Source organism: Pyrgilauda ruficollis, unplaced genomic scaffold (genome assembly GCF_017590135.1).
Source record: "Pyrgilauda ruficollis isolate IOZ18807 unplaced genomic scaffold, ASM1759013v1 scaffold10, whole genome shotgun sequence".
NCBI classification, from domain to species: domain Eukaryota; kingdom Metazoa; phylum Chordata; class Aves; order Passeriformes; family Passeridae; genus Pyrgilauda; species Pyrgilauda ruficollis.
The window spans coordinates 4839830-4861723 of NW_024508101.1; positions in this window are offsets into that span (position 1 = coordinate 4839830).

A 21894-nucleotide genomic window follows, 5' to 3' on the forward strand; every position below is an offset into this window, starting at 1 on the left:
GGGCTGAGCCCCCATGGGATGGGACTGTGCCCCCACCCTGACACACAGGGGGTCAGGTTGTATTCTGACTCTGTCAGAGGCTTTTTGTTGATGTTTGTACTATTACATTTGTATTTTTAGTTTTCCTAGTAAAGAACTGTTGTTCCTATTCCCATATCATTGCCTGAGAGCTCCTTAATTTCAAAATTACAATAATTTGGAGGGAGGGGGTTTACATTTATCATTTCAAGAGAGGCTTCTGCCTTCCTTAGCAGGTCTTTTCAAACCAAGACACCCCTCCAAGCCCTGCTCAGGATGGGTCAGGTCCCTCCTGGGTCAGTGCCAGGGCTCAGCTCATCCCAGCCCAGTCCAGCTGCCTCACCCAAACCCTGCAGTCTGAGCTGGGCCAACAGTGCAGCTGAAAGCAGCATTTTGTGTTTGGGGGGAGGGAGATGCACACAGGGGATGAGAGAGGAACAGGTGTAAGGTTTCAGATGGGTAAAACAGGCAGAGAGTCATTCTCAAGCTTGGAGCTCAGGAGCCTTCTGGGAATTAGAAGTGGTTATAAATCAAGTGAAATGTGTGGAAACCTTGTTGGGACAGAGCCAGAAATGAGGGGAGTGAAAATATTCATGTCACAAACTGCAGGGAGGTACAGGAGGGGGAAAGGAAAGGTCCTGAATTCCCCTGAGTCTGAGCCAGGAGAGGAGAGGAGAGCAGCATCCCTGACCAGGGGGGCTGTGTGGAGAGGGACAGGGCTGGAAAACTGGGTGGTGACCTGGGAGTTGTGCTGGAGTAATGAAGGAAAGGGCAGGGGAGGATGGAAGGGGGTGTTGCCAGGGTTGGGTATAGCTGACAGCACATTCACAAGTGTAATTTTTTACTGGCTGATGTCTTCTCTTGGAACACTGAAATATTTTTGTAATATAACAATATAAAATAAAAAAATAACCTTTGTACACAAATATAATAGAATAAATAATATATAAATATATATAACATAACATTAAATATTTGTTATTACCATTAACTTTTGGATAGGTGAATAAAACTCAAACAACAAATTATCTCTTAATTTCCTTTATGTTTTCTTGATTTCTCTTCCCAGACATTCCATGGCAAATCAAAAAGAAGGAGAAGTACAAAAAAAAAGGTAAATTGCACTATTATTGAGAATAAATTTGTTTTGAATATGTATAACTTCTACAGTGGCATTGTTCTTCTGACTTGTTTTTTTTTTTTTTTTTTTTTCCAAATCAGACCTTGTTTTGGCCTTTAGAAAAGTACTTATTAATGTAGTACACAAAGCGCATAGAGCTTTTGAGTAGTGGGTGAGAAATCAATTGTCTGGAACTCAGCTCCCCCATCACCTGGGAACAAAAGAGTGTCAGGAATGTTAATTTTGGTTGCCAGGTGTTTGAGGGTTGGGTTTGTTGAAAACTGAACAAAAGGTGACGTTCAACCAGGATTTTAAAGGAGAAAGTTGAGAATGCATCAGTTATTTTCCAGATTGAGCTGATAATAAACTCACAGTTGAATAGAAATAGTCTCAGTAAAGAAAACATACAGAAAAGCCTGAAATTTTACCAAGTCAATCATCACTGATGAAGCCTGGAGAAAAGGAGGCTCAGGAGGGACCTTCTGGTTCTGCACAGCTCCCTGAAGGAGGGGACAGGCTCTGCTCCCAGGGAACAGGGACAGGAGGAGAGGGAACAGCTTTAAGTTGTTCCAGTGCAGGATTAGAATGGATATTAGGAAAAATTTCATCACCAAAAGTTGTCAAATGTTGTAAGGGGCTGTGCAGGGGAGTGATGCCCATCCCTGGGGGGGCGGGCAGGCACACAGGTGTGGCACGGGGGTCGTGGCTTGGTTGTGGTCTTGGCAGTGCTGGGGTAAAAGCTCTTTTCTGACTTACAGACTGCACAAATTCCACGCTGATCATCCCCCTTGCAGAAGCTGGAATCTGCTGGCTCTGCCCACGCTTTTCCTGGCGCTGCTGGGGCTGCGTTTGTGTCTCGGTGCTTGCAGAAGGTCACCCCAGCCCCAGTGCCATGCTGGCACGGGACAGCCTCACCTCGGGGTCCCCGCAGGCTGGAAATGCCCCTTGCCTCGCAGGGACACCCTGTCCCGGTGTATTTTTATCCCCAGGTAAGGCAGGAGAGCTTTCTCCACCTATTGCAGCAGAGTGCAGTAGGTGTCACTAGAGCCCTTCCCAACGCTCAGAGGGAATCTCATTTCTCATGCAGAACCTGCTCGCCGACGACAAAGCAACTGCTCCTGCAGTCATGGTTCTGTTTTTCCTCCTTCCTGTTTGTAGGAGCAAAAAATTAATCCATGGAGACTTTAGCTTTTTAGCCTAGGATGATTCAGATGCTATAATACTGGTGTATTTTTCTTCAGTTTTTCTTTAGTTGGAGTTGGAAAATGGTTTTCAGGTAATCTTTTGTTAACAAAATCCTGCTTCATGTTCTGTTCCAAAACCACTTTGTGCCAGACTGTTGTCTTTTAGTAGTTAATGCAATTCCTGTTTTGCTGCAAAGTCTTGATTTTCACTTATGCAGACATCACCCAGCCATGCAATATATCCTGCACCTTGCACTACCTAATTTCTTCCCCAGTGCAGTTCACTAGGAAGGGTGGTTGTGTGCACATGCACCTGGTGTCATGGAAGTATGGGCCACAGACACTTGGAAAATAGTAAGAAAATAATGAAAAGTGATGGAGTTGTTATTCTGTTTATTTTTAAAAAGCAACCACCACGAAGACAGCTGTTTTTAAAGAAAAATATTTGAGCTTTGCAGACTGCCCCCCTTTCCAAATTTATCCCCCAGCTGGTCACTAAAGATGGGATTGGCTGACTTTTCTTTCCAGCTCTGGGAAGCTTTGAGCTGCCCAAGCAGGGCTGTGGTGTCCAGCCTTATCCCTTTGCATTGGCTGAAGCCAGGGGAGATGATTGTCTGCCTGACATCTGATCCACAGCTTTCAGCAGCTGAGCAAAATAAAACCAAGCTGTGAACGTTAAAACAGGGTTGGAATTGTTTGAGTTGCCATGCAAGAAGGGTGGAAAGCAGGTGAGGTTTGTAATGTGATGGAAGCACTGAAATAAGGCTGACATGATGCAAGGTGTCCCTTGTCAGCTTTGGTGGTTGAGTCATAGGTGAGGAAGGACCTAAATCCTCATTTTGCTTTCACTGATGCACTGCTGCATTAATGGTTGGGCTCAATGATGTAAAAGGTATTTTCTAACCTGAAGAACTCCATGCTGACTAACAGCAGTTCAGAACTCTCTGGTGGGCAGATCCTGTGGGAAGAGGAAGGCTGCCATGGACAACAAAGGTCAGTGAATGACTGTACAATTCATCATCTCTTGGCCATTCTCCACAGATCTGTGTCAGGTGAGGATCACAGACAGACCCTGAGCATGCAGTGGAGTGTGGGCAGCTCTGCCTGTTTGCCATTTGATTTGTTGAACATCTTGCAGGTAATTAAAATCCTCATCGTGTTCACGTGTCAGGTGTAGGAGCCTGCCCCAGCCCTTGGGACAGGCAGGAGGGGACTGAGGGGGCTGTGAGGGACAGGGAGGGCTGGCTGTGTGCTCAGGGCTCTGGGAGGAGCCTGGCACCAGTGACAGGGCAGTGGTGGCCACAGTGGCCATCACTCATGGCCCATCCAGGGCCGTGCACAGCAGTCAGCAGCAGGGCGTGTGTTGTGAGCTGACAGCTCCCAATTGTTTCCTCGCCAATTACTGCGCCCAGGCCTTGATAGCACAATGAGATGTGCCTCCTACCCATCACTTCATCTCTGTCACACTGCCTGGGTGTTCTCAGTTTGTTATGACTGGGAGAACTTCAGCAGCGTCAGAAAAATAAGCAAGCCTGTCTCTGGTGTGAAAGGCTTAAAGACAGCGTGGATGCTGCTAAATGAAAATGCCTCAGTCCAGATGAAAATGTACATGGAGAGAAATCCTCACGGACCAGCTGAGCCTGCTCAGCTCTGTCTTCATTTGGGACCCAGTGGGGATGAAAAGAGTGGTTTCTTTTGCTAGATGTCTTTATACTTAGTAAAGTATTCGGCCTTTCTTATAATTTATTCATTGTGGTCTAGCATAGTCTAAAATATCAGCCCTTCCCTCTCTGTCCTTTTACACAAGCATTTTTGATGCCTCTTAATTCATTATTTAAGTAGCCTGCGTTGTGCTTTACAGAACACCCTCCTCCCTGGTACCTCAGTGCTGTCAGTTATTTGTGGATCTGTGTCAGCAGCTTTCCAGCAGGGAAGGGGCAGGGTGGGATGCTGATCCCCCAGCCCTCATCTCCTTCACCCCTCCCAGCTCCCCTGCTTGGGGAGGAGCAGAGAAGGGCTGGGCAGTGAAAGGAGCTGAGCAGCCAGAGCTGGAGAGCTGCAGCTCCAGCAAAGCCCAAGGACGTGCTGGAGTGATGCCCCATGTGCTGCTTTGAGGCCTCAGAGTTCCCCGGAGAGAGAAAGTGGCTCAGTGGCACTTTAGGGAGGGTGGGAGAAGGGGACATCGCAGCTCTTGGTGTGGTGGAACCCCTGCTCCTGCTGGGACCTGGAGTCCCCGCTCAGTGAAAATCCATTTGGGCAGCACATCCCACCCTGCAGAAGTGCCTGGTGAGAGCCAGGGGACCCCTTGGATGGAGGTGCACCTGGAGCGCCAAGTATTCCCTGTCTTGGCACTAATTACAAAGTTGGATAGCTGTCAACAGGAACATTTGCAGCTGAAAAACGAGTCTGTACCTTGTGAAGTGTGAGCGAGGCTTTGGAGTTCTTGCAGCAATCTGTTTGCTCCCTGGGCGAGGTGATTGAAACGCTGCCAAATGTGTCATCCCCCAGGTTCCTCGGGCAATGCCTGCATCCCGAACGGAGCCTCCGGAAGGTGTCGTGTTCCTGGCACTGCCTTTCCCTAACAAAAGAAAACTGGGTAGGTAGTTCAGTCCAGAGTATTACAACACTTCCTTAAGAAAAAAGAAAGAAAGGTTAAGTAAATTGAGAGGAACGCAGATGTTCCAAACCTCCTTCTTATGGCCTTAGTTTCAAAAATGAGCTGGACATTATCTATTCAATGTTTTTAACATTCCAGCCAAAGAAAAAGTTAGGAATATTTGACCTGTTAGTGCAAGCTTCAAAGAAAACACTTTCAAATGCTGTGTGATAAATCAAGCTTTACTTACTTAATAGCCACAATGTTTTCTTTTTGAGTCAGGAACTCAGGAGAGAGTCCAGGACTAAAAACCAGAACTGACAGCTTTCTGGCCATTTAATGCAAGTTCCATTTTATTTGAAAGCATTTGATCAGATTTGAAAGCGTTTAATATTAGCTTTGTGCAATGCCATCAGCTGAAGATGCTGCTGTCACTGTGGGGACAGCAGGAGGAAGCACAATCCCTGCAAGGCAGGAGCTTGTTTCCAGCAGGAGGGACTTGGCTGAGGACATCCCAGATCCCACTGACTCAGTGCTTGGATAAACACTTTTACCTCATGTTTCGCAAATAATAAACAATTTTGCTTATTTCTGTGGCTTTGGGGGTTTGCCCCCTCCTGACAAAACAGTGTTTGCTTGCTCCCATATTTACTTTCTCCCAGCTCTCCAATATCATATTTACACAGTCAATACTCTTCTGCTGGCAGATTATTTTTAATAGAGCGCTTTATTAAAGTGTCTTTCAGGAGAATATTTGCACTGCAATGCACATCAGAGCACTGCTGTGTGAGAAGGGCTTCTCCTGAATGCACCAGTACAGTCACTTCCTCATCAAATTTTGTGCTTGGAACACTTAGGTGAAGGAGGATAAAAGGAACTGCAGATCCTGTGTAGGTCCTTGTGCAAACCCCACCACGGGCAAGGTCCTGCTGGACACTGACATGTTGTGAAGTAAGTACAGCACAGTCCATGCAGCTTTTTTGTCCCCCATTATATCTTTCCATCACTTTTAAATTCCTAACACACAAATTATTTTTAAATTTTTTTTTTTTTAATTTTCCTTTTTCTCATTACTGAGAAGAAATCCCAAGTTTCTCTCCTTTGAGGGCAAGTGTCAATTAACCTCCAGTATGTTCTGTTACTCTTGGAGTTAACCAGACCCCAACTGCTTCTTTTGGAAGTTATTTTTTGGTTGTGCTTTGGACTTTTGCCTCCAGTCTGAGGTGGGGGGTGGTGGCTGGCACTGCCCACACAGAAACCCACATCTCATCCCTCCTGGGGCTGCAGTGGCACTGAGATTGCATGAGAGGAAGGCTCTGATGGCACTGGGGATGGGGACACTTCTGCTCACCACTCTCCCAGCCAGCACTCCACAGAGAAAAGTTTAGGCAGGTCTGTTGTAGGCAGCTCCATTTAATTTTGTTATTTTTCACTATTAATTATCACTGGAAGCAGTGAATTACAATCCTCATGTCTGTGGAGGAGTAGGGTTACTCTGGGTGTGTTTATTTTTCTTTATGTCTGCTCATGCAGATTTCCTGGACCCCTGCAATTTTCCTAGCTTCTCTCTGCTATTTGACATTTATTCTTTGTGTAGTTTTCCGTCTCATTAATTTATTAAACATCAATGGTGATGCAGGTTTTTGATCCATTTAAAAATTAACCACCTACGCCTGTCTCCTAACCAGTTCTTGAGCCATGGCAATATTCCCTCTCCCCTGGATATTTTGGCTCATCAACAGACCCTTCCCAGTGCCTGTGCCTCAGATGATTTTAAAGATCATGTGATCTTTTTTGAGTTTCTTATATTATTTTCAGATTTTCTTGTAGAAAGGTGCAGTTTTGCTCTGTAGAAACATGTTGTTCAGCAAGGTGTGTGTAACTTTTGCTGACTTCCCAAAATAATCAGCTTTTTTGGCAAGGGGAAAAAAAATCCTGGCTGGGAAATGGATGTGTCTTGAGCATTTCTCAAAGAAGGGGGCTAATGGGAAAGGATCTCTGCAGTAGCAGCTCTGTTGCTCTCTCCTTGCAGAGCTTTTGGGTGAAACCATCTGGCCCTGAGAATCTGCATTTTTCTCTGTGCTGCTGACTCAGGTGAGGCTGCACCCCTCCTCTGCCAGAACTCCTGGGTGTCCCTCATGCCAAACCCATCAGCTCAGTATCCTCCTTTACAGGGCTGCTTGATTCCTGTCCACGTTCCCAGATCTTTTATTTTTGATGCCTGTTTTCCAGCTACAGGAGGTAAAAATACATCCCTGCAATGTACCACAGCCCCTAAAACCTAATGGTGCAGTCAGAGCTCACTGCTGAACTTTGGTCCCCAGAAGGTGGGAGCTTCCCTCCTTGGAAGGAGCCCTTCCAAAAGCTGCCTCTGAGTTGCTAAGAAACAGCTTGTCACCGTGGCACGGGCTGTAGGCAGTTCTGTACAGGTAATTAGAAGTCACTCCTGCTTTATTATTAACTATTTGTTGACTTTTTTTTTTCCTTTTAAATAATTTCCCTCCCCGTCCCCAGAGCGTTCAGCACTCCTGGTACATCTGCATCAATTATGCATGGTCTGTGTGATTTTTCTTCCTGTGGAAACTTGGCTTGCAGAGGCTTTTTGTGATGCTCCAGCCATGACCTAACCCTCCTTTGCTGAATAATTCCTACCGAGACAACACAGTTTCCCTGCTGTGTTTTCCACGCTGCTGTGTCTCAGCAAGGCAAATAAATCAGGCTGTCTCCCACCACCAGGCAGCCTTGTTTGCTCAATTTTGCTGTTCCATTTCTTGCTTTATTGAATAAGCATGTATTTATGTACCTTGTGTCCTTTCTCTGCCTGCCCATTTTTTATTGAACTCCTCTATTGGCCGCACGGGTTGGATTTTCCTGACAGAGTTTTGGATCTTAAAATGCTATTTCTTCAGACCAGCTGTCACTTCTGTCCTAACCTTGTCCCACGAGGTCTCTGTGCACTGCTTACGTGTCTAGCTCTGCCTGCCCCTTCACCTTCTCCTCAGCTCTTTTACTTTTAATACCTTGTACATGGAATCTGGTTGGGATTTCCCCCCCTTCTCTTTAATTAGGGCCACTCTGTTATTTTTGGCACTCTCCAAAAACCAGCACCCCTACAACGAGAACCCCTCCCCAGCCTTTATGTTCTCCATGACTCCTCTTTGTGCTGGTACAGCACCAAGCTTGTGTGTCTCCAGGGATCAGCAGGGAGATGCTGCTGCAGCAGCCCCAGCCTTAAATCTCTTTCCCAGCCATGGAAGCAGTCTCCAGGCAGACCGAGGGGTTTGTTTTAGCTCACCTCAGCCTGCACTGAGCCCTGGTGTGTGGCTCTGGGGCAGCTCACAGCCAGCTGGCTCCCAGGGAGCCTCAAGCTCCCCTTGGCTGCAGCCAATGCCCAGGGGCAGCTGGGGAGAGATTTGGGAGGGCAACCCCACGGTGGAGATGTGCTCCCACCCCTCACTCTGCCATCCCCCACCTGAGGAGCTCAGGCTTTAGGACTGGAGAGACAGGTTTTCGTGCTGAATCACCCTTTTGGGAACACTCCACTCAGCAGGATTTCCTCCCACCTCAAATCCCCATTTCTCTCTGGAGTGCCCTATGGAGCTTTGGGGATGTGGGGGAACAGAAAAACCTTTTCCCTAATGGCTCATATTGCTGCTTAGTGACCACCTGCCAAATCCAATGCTGGGAGATGCTGAGATCTGTGGGGTGGGAGTCGGTGCCTAATGAAGGCACGTCAGGCTGGGAATGAGGTTTTTATACCCTGCACAGAGAACTCCAGGATGTTATTTATAGCTGCTCACTTGCACCACAAGCACCTGTAGAGACTTTATTCTCCAGCCCCTCAGTGGAATCACAGATGACAGAAAGAGCTGAAGATGTAATGACCCTTGAAGTAGGAGAAATTATTTACCAAACCGTAGATAAGACGACAGATCTCTCCTGCACTGTGTTTAGGGCATCCAATCTATTGCAGATGTTACCATAGTCATGCTGTTTAATTTAAAATTGCCCTGCCTTCCTTGTGTCTCAAATTCTTTTCTTGGGAAACTAAATCCTTTCATAACCTAAATGCAGCAGAGGAGATGAAAGCGGCTGGTCTGGGGATGTATATGGCCATTCCAAGGGAGCTCTATGTAATTGTTTTTTAAATGGACATGCTCGCTCTATTTTTTTCTGGCCTGGTTCATCCTGGTTTTGTTGTTTGTGATATGTCTTCTGACATATGCTCCTTGTCTAGCAATGAAAAGCTACTGAGATTAAAAACCTTGGTTAATTTGTAACTGGCATAGGAAGAGCTCTTCTCGTTTTACTGACTGCAACCTCCGTAGCAGATATAATGCAGGGATTAAAAAGGAATGCTTACTATCGGTTTCCTGGAATAATTTTCTTTGTGCATGGGTCAAAAGAATAAGGATTAGCAAAATTATTAGATATTGGAGACAATAGCCCAATCTGTCTGCCTTTAGCTTTTAAAATCTGTCCCTTAACAGGGCAGGTGACTCTGAAATAGAAGACTTGCCACTCTCTTGAACTGAACATGGTCCCTACTCCCAAAACACTCGTTCACTTCAGACCAGTTCCTCATTACCAAATACCCAATAGGTCTTTCTCCACTGGAATCAGACAAGGATCCCAGCTTCATCTTCATTCGAGGGAGTCTGACTTACATTTGCAAGACATGACAAGGTTGGTCCTTATTTTCCATGTGTGCTTTCAGCTGCAGTGCCAAGCAGAGAGGTGTGTAGATCTCTCCAGTGTGAGCTTTACTAATCATTTATCAACCACGTGTGAGCACCAATTTTAATTTTCCCCCTACTGAGACAAGGTTTTGGGAGCATTCAATGGATGTCCAACACATGCAGATGGAGATGACCCTGGGGATTAATCTCACCCATGGCTTTATCAGTGAGACCCATGGGACAAGAGAGGCCTTGCACCCACAGCTCCTGGATTGTTCTTCCTGGTGGTGCTGCAATCAAAGCTGTCAAGGAAAATGATCTACAAGCAGCAGCTTGATTATATTTGTCCTGAGATGCTTCTGCACTAAAGGATTTTCAAGTTTTAATCAGTCTGCATTAACTGTGGTGCTCTTGTAGTTGATCGTGGAAAGAAAGCAACTGTTGATTGCACTAAAAGCATTAAGTGACCTCTGCTAATTAAAAGATAATGTCAGTGCAACTGAGTGGAGTGCCTGGGTCTTTAGCCTTTTAGATAGACACTAAATGAAAATCAAAGAGTTTGGAGGAAATATTTGTGGTAAAGTTAAGAGACTTGTTTGTGGAAATAGCAGGTCATGTTTCATAAAAGTTATTTAATCCATTAATGATACCTAACCAGCAATCTGCTGAAAAAGAACAAGCTCCATCCCCAGTTATGGGGTGTCTTTACTTTGCCTTAACTGCAGCATTTTGCTTGGAAAGTCTATGATATAGTGAATCCAGTGTATCCTTCTGTTCATAAATAAACCAAATGCTTTTTCTCACGAATGCAGGCCACCTTTTAAGTGACCCAGACATTCAGTTTAAGTTCTGTGCTCAGTAATAGTGTAGTCAGTGTCTACAAATGCAGCCTTGCCTTTTCTTCATTAATCTCAGTGTCTGGGAGGGAAAACAAAACAGGTGGAATAACAATGTACAAGCACATCCCTTGTTCCTGGGAGACAATGGCTGGTAAATATTACCTTCTGCTTTCTGTGTTTATATAGATGCAGAATGGAAGCCCTTTGGCCAGAGAAGCAGTGGCACAAATTCTCTGCGAAATCACATGGAGATGCTGTTGTGTCCTCCAAGGAGCACCAAGAGTGGCCAGAGAGCTCCTGGAGGAGGTGCCAAAGCAGTTGGTAAAAGTGCAGGATAATTTTTCAGGTTTGTCCCTCACTCTGACTCCTTCCTCCGTGGGAAGAAGCAGAAAGAAGGAAAGTTAAAAAATATATATATTTTTTTCCATGTGGAAGAAGTTAAACCCCGGGTGGGAACAGAGAAGGGAACACAATGGTTCAGGCTGTGGTGTTGAGAATGAGTTTGACTCCGTGCATAAAGCTGACGGGGAGCAGAGGGGAGGCGTCTGCATCTCTCCAGATTAGAAGCAGTGTTCTGGAAGCTGAAGGTAATCTCTTGCCAGGCGTTTGTAACCGAGCTTCACAGCTGCCAGACTGCATCTGCTCACCTGCAGCAGCCCTGGCTGGGAGCTGCGGGGTGAGGAGCAGCACAGCCCGGCTGGGAGCTGCGCTCGGCACAGGCTCCACACAGAGCATCCTCCCAGGCAGAAGGTGCCCGATTTGCCCCCATCCCAAAAGCTGCAGGGTGAGCTGGGCTCAGCCTCAGCGCCAGGGTGTCAAGGTTAGAGGGGAATTTTCAGGCAGGAAATAGTGATTTTTCCTCAGTGCCAGCCACCCACCTCACAAAACATATTGTTCATCTGAAGGGAAATGTAAATGTAAGTCTTTGACACAAATATCTCCTTTAAAGAAGCCTTCCTCCATCCCCCACCCCCACTGGCAATAGACAGTTACATTTACTTATGTGAAAACTGAAAAAATTTAACTTTGAAAACTTCCAGCTTTGAAAAAATGCCCTTTCTGTTTGCCCTTTGCACTGAACTTGGTGGAATCCACCTTTTGTTGTACTGAGGTCTCAGCAGTGCCTGATGCCTCATTTATCTCTTTTCTGTTTTACAATTAACCATTATTTTCAGTGTTTTTTTTAAGAGCAATATGTACACCTGAAGATATTTTAAAGAAAGTATTTTAAAAGGTTATAAAAAATAAAACAAATACTTGGCATCGAGATTCTTGGAGTGCATGATGAATATTTTAACAGCAAAAAAAACCTAGCCAGAGAGAAATGAAAGGATTTAGTGCTCTAAATAAAACTCTTTGTGGGTTTTAATGTGCAAAAATGGACAACAATGGCTTTAAAGCCTCTCCACAAATACTTACATCTCTGCCCTGGTATACTCTGTGTATGTTATATCCGTAGCCAGTAATGGTCTGTTTTGTCTTTTTAGGTGCTGAGGGAAGGTATTACACCAGTTTTCTTCTCTAGGACTTTGCATAATAACCTTTAGGCTTTGAGCAGGGAGTTTGGACCCTTGGGAGGACAACTGTGGATGTAAAGCTCAGGTTCTGTATCTGTGATGGAAAGTGGAAACCAGAGAGAGGGGAGGGAAGGGATATTTGGGAGGTGATCAGTCCCCACAGAGGGGCTCAGCCTGCACAAACTGGGGAAAGCTCTGTGCTCACGTAATTCTGATTGTCTTGTGACTGCAGGGAGGTTTCAGCCCAACATGAGACAAGGACTGGTTGTGTCTCTGCTTAATGTTTCCATTTCTCTCCCTCCCTCACACACATCCCCACACAGCTGGAAAAGAGAAGCTTTCTGTAATATCAGCTGTGACAGAGGTGGAGCATTACTTGAGTTTTTATTCGTGTAATTGATCAACTCACTAGCTAAAAAAAGCTTTTATTATTTTTTTAATTAACCAAATGTATTAGTGTCCATGAAACATGTATTTCTGTAATTATTTCTGTAAAACAATATCTTTGGCCCGAGCAGGAGCCCTTCAGTCCTGCTGTAAGGTTGCCTTTCTGCAAACTCTTCTGCTAATCAAATCTTATGTATTTTCTTCCTTGCTGTTATATAAACTCCTATTGCTAAATGTAGTGAATGCAATTGCTAAAGTGATGGTGCCAGTATAAATTATTAAAATTACATGGAGCAATAAAAATGTGTTGTGTGTAAAAAGAGAATAAGGCAGTAGGACTCAAGCTTTCAAGTTCCTTCAGAAAATTCTCTATATCTATAATCTGGACAAGTGGTACAGTAACTGCAGTTGGATTTTGTCATTACATTTTTTCTAAAGCAGAATGTTTGGGTGCCATACTTTTCAAGCTTCCAGATTTCCTTGAAGAAAATGAGATGGTCTGAAGAAAAGAGGTCTGCTCTCAGGTTTTTGATAATTTTTGGAAGCATCTTGGGTAGGAGCATTAAAAACATACTATTCAAAATCATAAGTTCCTTCTGAAAATCTATGTGGTTTGTTTGTAACAAGAAGCATTGATAAAATTCAATTGTGTGAAAATCACTTTGTATCAAATACATTAATTAATTTAGTACATAATGTCTGTTTTCTTGTTATCAAAACAGAGAGGTTCTTCAGAAACATGAGGAACCCATTCTCCCCTTCATTATAAATGAATAAAAATAATTCTTCTGAGATTTTCTTTCTTGCAGCAGGCACTGAGAGAATGGACATGGAAAGTGCCATGGAAAGTAGGAAAGAGACACTAAACAGCACAGATGCAAGGTTAGTGTTATACTAAAAAAAAGGAGTTCAGTGCATAATCTCAGCCCTTGATGGAGAAGATATAGTGAAATGTTGACTTTAATTGCCATGGGACATAGATTAGCAGATGGTCCCATGGATAGGCTGCTCTCCATGTCTATAAATAGCAGAAGTTAATTTATGCAAGATCTTCCTTTGCTTTTACAGCTATCTCCCGATGTGTCAATATCTCATTGGCAAGGAAGCATCCAGCCCTGGAGCTGGAATGGAGGTCCTGTTTCCTGCCCTGCTATCCTGTGATTGTGTTACAGCAAAAACCCACCTGATCAAGTAACTCCTGATTGAACAGACAGGCTGTGACAGTCTGATCTGAGCACACCTTCATTTCAGAAATAACTATCAGGTATCTGCAAGTCAGCTGGAATAATGCCTGGGAGCACTGGGGGAGGCAGCAGCTCAGGAGCTTCTCCTGCTGCCCTCTCAGGCTGCTGGTGTTGTTTTGCTTTGCACATCTCACCCTCCTTCAGCTTCCACCTCCCACTGCTGGGTGAATTCCTTTGTTTGAGGTCTCTCTGCCACAGTCACAGGTGAGTGGTAAAAAGGTTTTGGGACCTGCCATGACTGTGTGCAGCCAGCATCCTTCAGCCTGGCCCCTCTGTATCAAGTCTGGCCTCCCTGACCTGCACACCCCACGTGCTACAGCTGCCTCTCAGCTCCTTAACACTGGAGATCTTTCTCCTCCTTACTGGGCTTTCCCAGGCCTCCCACTCTGTGTCTCTCTCTGCCCAGTTTCTCTCATGGAAACCTCTCTTGTTGGCTCACAGCTTTGGCCTCTCCGTCATTCATGAAGTCTCATGTTTGGAACTGTCATGGAGTGATTTGGTACCAGAATCTCACGGATATTTCTGCTTCTGGGCCTGTTGAGCCATTTGTGCCTTGTCCAAAGAACTCCTAGAATCCCCCACTTTTAGGCTTTTCATCCATCATTGTGTAAATGTCAGCACTACAAATCAGGGTCCGAGCAACCTTTTTGTCCAGTTCTCCCTTGCTACTCCAATGAATTAAAGAGGTACCAGTAAATACAAAATAAGCAAAGAATTTTCTAAGCCACCTAAGTACAGACAGTATTTTAAGCCCTTTAAGCACTTTCCCAACAGTGTCATGGTATCTCTAAGTCCCACAGAAGGGCTGAGCCATCCCCCTTCACCACCTGGACAGATAAATGAAAATGTAACAGAGGACCTGCAGTGATTGACTTTGTGCCATTTTGAGCCTGATATCCACCAAAATCAGCCACCAGAAATTTGTATTGACAGATCAAGGTCCACAACCTGCTCAGTGATAAATCTGAATACCCTATGGTTCAGTAGGGATATTCTGGATTTACCTACATGTAATTTAGAGCAGATTTTGGACCCTGCCCACGAGCATTATGCCTTTCCCTACAGGAAGGAAGATTGATTCTGACCTTACTTAAACTAAGCAGCTTTAATCATTTGGTATAGAAACACCAAGACTGGGCTGGGGGCTGGGGACACAGACATGGGAATCCTATAATCTTTGGTTAAGTTGTAATGAAATTGTCCAGGATGAGAAGGAAACAGATGGATTCTGATTAATTTCTCACAAGTGTAGACCTCAGCATCCGATGCAACATATGTGGTGAGCAAATGTCACTCATGCCTCCAAAGTGCAGAAAAAATCACTATTGTCAGGATATATTCATTGGCATATTGGCTGCTGAATTCCCAAGGGTGCAAGGATGCTGTGCATTACATTTAGTCCTGAATTAAATATTCAGAGGCAGAGATACCTAACCCTTTCCTGTATGCCTCACTGGTTATCACAGTTGAGCTTAATGAATTGAAAGAGGGAGGGGAAGGGAGATTTCCCCCCTCCTTTGTAAATCATTATTTACTGTGGAAGGAATATCAAGATGAGTTGGTATTTCTGCTTTAGAGTGTTCAGCTGACTACCAATGGAGCCTGAGTTAGGGAAAATAATGCAGCTTTGAGCTGTAAATGAGCAACTACATGACTTTCATCTGGTATTGATAGAAATCAGAGCCCAGCTCTGTGTTTGTGGAGTTGTTCTGGGTGTTGTCACTTCTATAATCTATTCCATGTAATTGCATATTTAAAGAAAATGTAGTTCATTTATTGATTGCCACTATATTGTTTCAGGCAGGTAAGATAAGAGGCCAGAGCTGCTTTCTCTTGTCTCCACGTAGTCTTAGGGAGTGGAAGGAGCAATGCATGTGAGTAAAGCGAGGCCCCATCTGTGCTGAGGAAAGAGATTCATTACAGCTGACTTGTCCTGTCAGAATTACTGCCCCAGACTGTTTCTGGGAAAAGGATGTCACTAAGATATCTGTTAGAGTATTTCAACCACAAACTTGAGAATCGAATATTGAGCACAGGGGCTCCTCTGTGGCTCAGGCTCTGCCCTTGGCTGCAGCTCCCCACTTCCAGTCACTCCCTCTGCAAAATCTAGCAGCGTGTCTGACTGTGTCTTCTCTTCTAAAAATTAATTCCTCATTAAAAAAATGAGGGAAAATGCATTTTTTGCTCTCTAACTCACTGTAGGTTGAAATTTAATGTCTGTCTTGCACATTTCCCTCTCCACCTTTGGCAAACACTGCTCCACTGACATTATGAGCTGGTTTGTTTGTCTTAATGATCTCCTATTTAACAAGCGAGTGTGCATCTTTTTCGGTGGAGGAGCTGAATAATCCCAAAAAGAGCTTTATTTCTGATTGAGGAAGATGTGGCTGATGAGGCTGGGAAAATCCTGAGACAACGACACGAGCTGCTGTCATGCACTGGTTGAAATTGGCCCTTCTCATGCAGCCTTTTGTTTTTTCCTGGATGGAAGATGAAGCAATTCTCAGTAATAGTTGGAACTACACTAAACAGTCCCCATCTGCTGAGTTAGAACTTTCATTTTGAGACCCCTAGTTTTGGAAAACTCGACCTGAGGTTCTTGTTTCCCTTTCTCACCGTTCAAAGCTGTGACCTGTGCTGGACTCTGGGCCCCTCTGGCCTCGTGGAGCACAGCAGTGTCTGGTTTGACTCCACTGCTCATTAGAGACAGCTCATAGTCCCTATACTTAAACCTTTAAAAATTCTAATGAGACAGACTGTGATTTCTCAGGAAGCTGATATGCAATTCACTGTTGGTTTTACTAAAATTCCTGATTTTTTTTCTTTTCTGGGTTGTTTCCAAGACTTTTTCCTGTCATTGCCTTAATTATGTACCAAAAGGAGGTAACAATTTGTGCATCTGCAAAGCTTGTGAACACAGTGCTCTTCTTTGTCAGATGGAAACTCTAGTTTTCACTTTTTCTGGTTTTTTTCCATGGTGCCTGACAATGCATCACTTACAGTTCCTTCCTTTAAGCTGGAGTCAGTGCAATGAGTCTAAGTTTGATAATTGCTTATTGCATCCAGACTGCACAAAGCAAAATCACTTAAATCCTCCAAAGTCACTGAACAAGACTAAACTGTCTCATTTTTCCTTGTTTTGTTACATGGCACTGGAATTCCTTATAAATGTTACAGTCTGCTTTGCTGTCCTGGAGACCAGGAGCTGTGCTGGGACTCCTTGGCCCATTAAAGTGACATTGCAAAGCTACATCAGGACTTCTTGACCCAGCTTGTCTTGTGTGAAAACCTCAGAGTCTCATGATGCCACCCCAGCTAAATAAATGGTTTGCTGGACAAACCTCCCCACTGCTTTGCTTGGCAGAGGTTTTTGTGGATAACCAGGCAAGCCTGAAGCCAAGGGAAGAGGTGAAGGAGCCAAGGAGAGTGGTGGGAGATGGATTTGTGGGGCAGAAAAAATGGTGGGTGCAGAGATTTCTGTTAATTAATTGCAAAGCTACAGAGAAAAGGAATATAGAACAAACACAGAATTATCTTGTGACCAAAAATATTTCCCTAAATCAGGTAAGTGAGAATCTACTCACTCAAGTGAAGCCTTTTTCAAGGAGCAGAGATGAGGAAGGGACCTGAGTGCACATTGCCTTTGTCTCTCCAGCTGAGGCATCACACATGAAAGTCCCAATTGCTGCTTCCTGGGTACAGCAAAGCAGTAGAGATATAAAATTGGGGCATAATGATGAATGAAACTGTGGGATGTGTCTTGATTATCCCAGGTTTCTAATGTATAATTGAATTATTTTCTTAAGTGTATTTCAAGCCCTTTGATTTCTGGCCTCTGTTTTTAATTACTCAGCCCCCTCTTGCCCTTGTGCATTATTATGCTGCTCATTAGCATTCAGTGAGACTACAGAAGTTTGACTTCTGAATAAAGTAGCGTACAAAAGAGAAGGAATGCTTTTTATCTTACCACTTAATAATTTAAATGGAACCCTTTTCTTTAATCAATGTTTAATAGTACAATAGTTGTTTGTTTAAACTGTGCTTTGCCTAATTTTGCAAACAAAAAAGAGAGGCAGGATAAACATGTTTAGAAATAATAAGCTTTGTAACCATTTTAATCTTCAGAAGACTTAAAATATCTCCAGCACTTCTAATGTCAGTTCATCTCAACAAGGCAGGAACGTGGGCCCTGGATGTCTCTGTATCATTTATGCAGTGCTAAGAAGCATCAGCCTATTTTTTTTTTTTTTTGAGGGAAGCAGAAAACCTTGCTAATTGCAAAACTGAAAGCTACTCAGCAGCGTTAATATTGTTGGCATGGCCGCCGGCTGTGATGATTAGGATGTGTGACAGAGGGAGAGATAATTTGATCACAGGCCTGGGGACCAGGAGCTCCTGTGCCCTGCTCCTTCCCTGTGCACCTGCAAAGGCAAGGAAAACACAGGGGGAGATTCAGTCCAGCCCCAGGGTGCCCAGGCTTTTCAGGGCACAGGGGATGCCAGAATGATGGGTGTAACTCCAGGGTGAGGAGGGGATGGGAGCTCGAGCCTGGGCATTGACATGCCAGGGGAAAAGCTGTCTGGGGGGTAGCAATTTATTACTAATTGGGTGGTAATTAATAATTAGGTGTGGAGGCTCTGCCTGTATGGAGCTTGTTCTGTGTCACCAGCAAAACGTGGCTTTGGGTGGGATCAGACAAAAACTGGGAACCTGAGCTGTGGCAAGGTCAGGGGGACCCTCAGAACACAACATAAAAGGGATGGACTAAAGCCTCTGTCCCTCTGCCTGGCTTCCTCCTATGCAAAACAGGAATTGATCAAGGATATGTTGAGGATTTAGAGATATCTGGGGGCCGCTTTGGAGACATTAAAACTAGTGAGCATAATATCTGCATTTCAAAGTACTCTTTGCACCTCTTAATTATTTTTGACAGCAGCCCAGTGCTAGAAATGGGGCTGTCTCTGCTGTCTGGATGGGAAAACTGAGGCTAAGGGATGGGAAGGAATTATGAGCACAGGACAGCACCAGGCCAGGGAGAGCTGTGAACTGCTGTCTCCTGTGGCTCAGCAGCCCAGGAAAAGCACCCACAGCTGGTAAACTGCTCCATCCACATATCAGGGGGTTGTTGATCCTACATAATCCCTGTCTGATGCCCTGACCAGCCTACTTTCAACAAACTGTACCCCAGACAGCAAGATGAGACCTTTCTTCCTGCTAATTTGTGTCTCCTGTCCTCTAAATCTTTCCATTTCCCATCAGTACATCCAGTTCCCTCCCTTGTAGCCACATCTGCTTCTCACATTCCTTTATGCAGCCTTGGAGCTCCTTCCTGCTTCTGCCTTTTCTCTGTCCCCTTTTCTAGGCTCACTAGAGGTCTGGAGGGGTGTTAAGTGTCAGGAATAGTAGGCAAGAAGGTGACAGGTAAAGAAGCTCCTCAGGTAAGGAATGAGATGGAGAGATGAGGTCTCATGCTGTGGGCTTGTTCCCTCCTATTCTGACTATACTGCAAGTCCTGCTGATTAAAAGAGCATAGCTGAATTGTGCTAACATGAGATGAGGGAGAGCTAAGACTGGGGATTTGGACCCTTTCTTTCAGCTAAGTGAATTTTTCCATGATGTGAGAGTCTGCTTTGGATTATTAATTTTCTGTGAACGGTGGTGTGGAAGCTGCTGGGATTTTTACTGCTTTTCACATGTGGACTAGAGAACTTGCACAAAGACAACTCGAGAGGCAATTTGCCATTCTACAACAGTAGCCAGCAAGGGTTTTCCTGTGATAAAAGCAGCTTGCTCTGTTCCACAAGGCATTTTTTCAGTGATTCTTCCAATTAAAGGAATGTTTGTCCAGGAGGATGACGGTTTGTATCACAACAGGATTTAGGTAATATAGCTGAGATCAACCTACTGTTGCACTGAGCCCTGTGGTTACCTACGGTGAGACACTGCCCTCTCTCACAGAAATGTGACTCGATTCTACACGTATTTAAATGCTGACAGCCCCCGAAGCATTTATTTGGACGTCACTGTTTAGGTGAGCAGCAGAGCCACGGGAGAATCTGAGGGTGTTAGGAGGAGGGATAAAGGTTGTGCAGAGTCAGTGGAGAGCAAGAAGGAGACTCCTTTTCCCGGTGGCTGCTGGAGGGGCAAAGTGACCCCGACTTTGTAGCCAGGGAAACACCAATTTTCATTTTGAACATTTAAACCAAATTTGTGAAGATGATGATTTCTTGATTACCCGCAGGACTGTGGACATGCGGTAAGAGGAGCGGGGAGGTTGCGGCCTCAGCCCCCGCTCCCTTCTCAAGTTGCAGCTTCCGAAAGATGCTGCGAACTCCGGCCCGGCTGCGAGCTAGGAAACATCTCCCGCCTCTTCCCTCGGCTGAGCAGCGACCACTCGGATGCTGAGATAAGGTCAGGACTCCGTCAGGCGATCGAAAGCCCGGGCTGAGCGAGGGCTCTGTCTCCGGTAGGCAGCGCGGTTTTCCCCGGCGGCAGCAGCCGGGCTGCCCGGGGCGGAGGGAGGGAAGGAGGAGAGGGAAGGAGGGAGGGAAGGATGGAGGGAAGGAGGAGAGGGAAGGAGGGAGGGAACAGGGAGGGAAGGAGGAGAGGGCAGCTCGCCCAAGCAGCTCCGGCTCTGCACCCCCGGAGCTCGGTGGGGTCAGGGACCGCCGAGAGCCCAGGGAGGATGCTCCGCGGAGCTGGGAGAGACGCCGAAGCCGTAACACCGTGCTTCCTCCCCAGGCTCGGAGGAGGAGGAGGAGTGGGAGGGGAGTTCCAAAGCCACTTTGGGCGCTGCGCCGCTACGTGCGGGAGTCCGTGCGGAGCATCCTCCTGGCAGCCTGAGCGCAGGGTGCTGTCCCCGCTCCCCCGTGGGTGATTCCCCCTTTCCCCTCCTGCCTCCGCAGCCGCTCCCGGGCGAGGCGGCGGCCAGGTGAGCGGGAGCGGGGCTGGGGCACCGCGGGGTGCGGGGCCGGGCTGGGCTGCGGCTCCCTCCGGCTGCCCGGGCTGCTGCTCGGTGCCGGGAACACGGAGCTGAGGCTGCCCTCCGGGAGGGGCCGGGGCTCCCCGCGGCTGCCGGGGCCGGGCGGTGCGCGATGCGCTCCGGGGGAGGCAGCTGGGAGAGAAGCATCGCTCCAGCTGCGAGGGAACTTGTGTTTCGGAGCGCAGTCACCGCCAGTGTGGGGCTGGCAGGGGTTCATCTGCTCCCCAAGAGGCTCCGGGGGTTGCCCAGGGATGGTACCAGGGGGATGCCCAGGCCGGGTACCCCCGTGCCGGCAGTGCCTGCGGGGTTTGTGCTTCCCAGAGCCCTGCAGCGAGCCCTGGGGCTGGGCAGGCTCCGGGAGAGCGGCAGTCGGGAACACTCCAAGGATCGGTCCTGGAGTTCAGTCTGTCTCTGCACCGGGGCGTGTGCGCGAAATTCATTTACTGCCCCCGTTACTCCAGGGATGAGGGTGCCGCTAGCAAAGGGTCAAGCTCGCTCTTTAAATGTCACTCTTTTCCCCCTTCTTTTTATTTTAAAAAGTGTTTATATTTTCAGCTACCGTTTTTGTAGCTCCTAAGATACTTTCATTTCCCAGAGCAGTTGGTTTCCCACCACTGGCTCTTCCACCTTCTTGAGTGGGAGGATTGACTTTAAAACAGAGCTCTAACAATACTCACTCCTTTCAGCGAGGCACGTGTCATCTCCTGACCCCAGCAACTTCACTCTGACAAAAGAAAAGCTGGAAATAATCACTTAAGAGATGCGACTTTGCCTGTTTCAACAAGTTGCTTTGTTCTCTGCTCGAGTAATTTCCTCCACGGCGCGTGGTCATTGCCGCTAGCAGAGATGGGGTGATACGTGTGATGTTAAACCTGCAGTCACCGGGGATTAATGCACGGGCATGACATCACCGACAGCCAATGAGGGGATGGGTTTGGACACGTACTGACCCAAACTGGCTTCCAAACTGGTGGTCCTGCCATGCTCCTGGGGAATAACGCCAGTGCGTGCAGACGGTGAGGTTTCCTGGCACGGTGTCACTGTGTTTCTCAGCCTTGTGTCCTCCTCTGAGATAGTCAACAATTCATTAAGCAGCCACGCGTGTGTGGTTAGTCTGGCTGGTTGATGGTTTCACTTCTTGGGAAGAGATTATTGAAAATGGGGGTATCAGTGCCCTGGCACGGAGAGCTGATGTGGCCGAGCTGGTTGCTGGCAGAGTGTAACCAGCCAAAGGGTTCCCAGCCCTTGTGGCAGGAGAGCTGCCTGGGCAGCGTGTTTGAGCACACGGCGCTTTCACCTGGAGTGAACGGCTTTCCTTTGCCTGATTG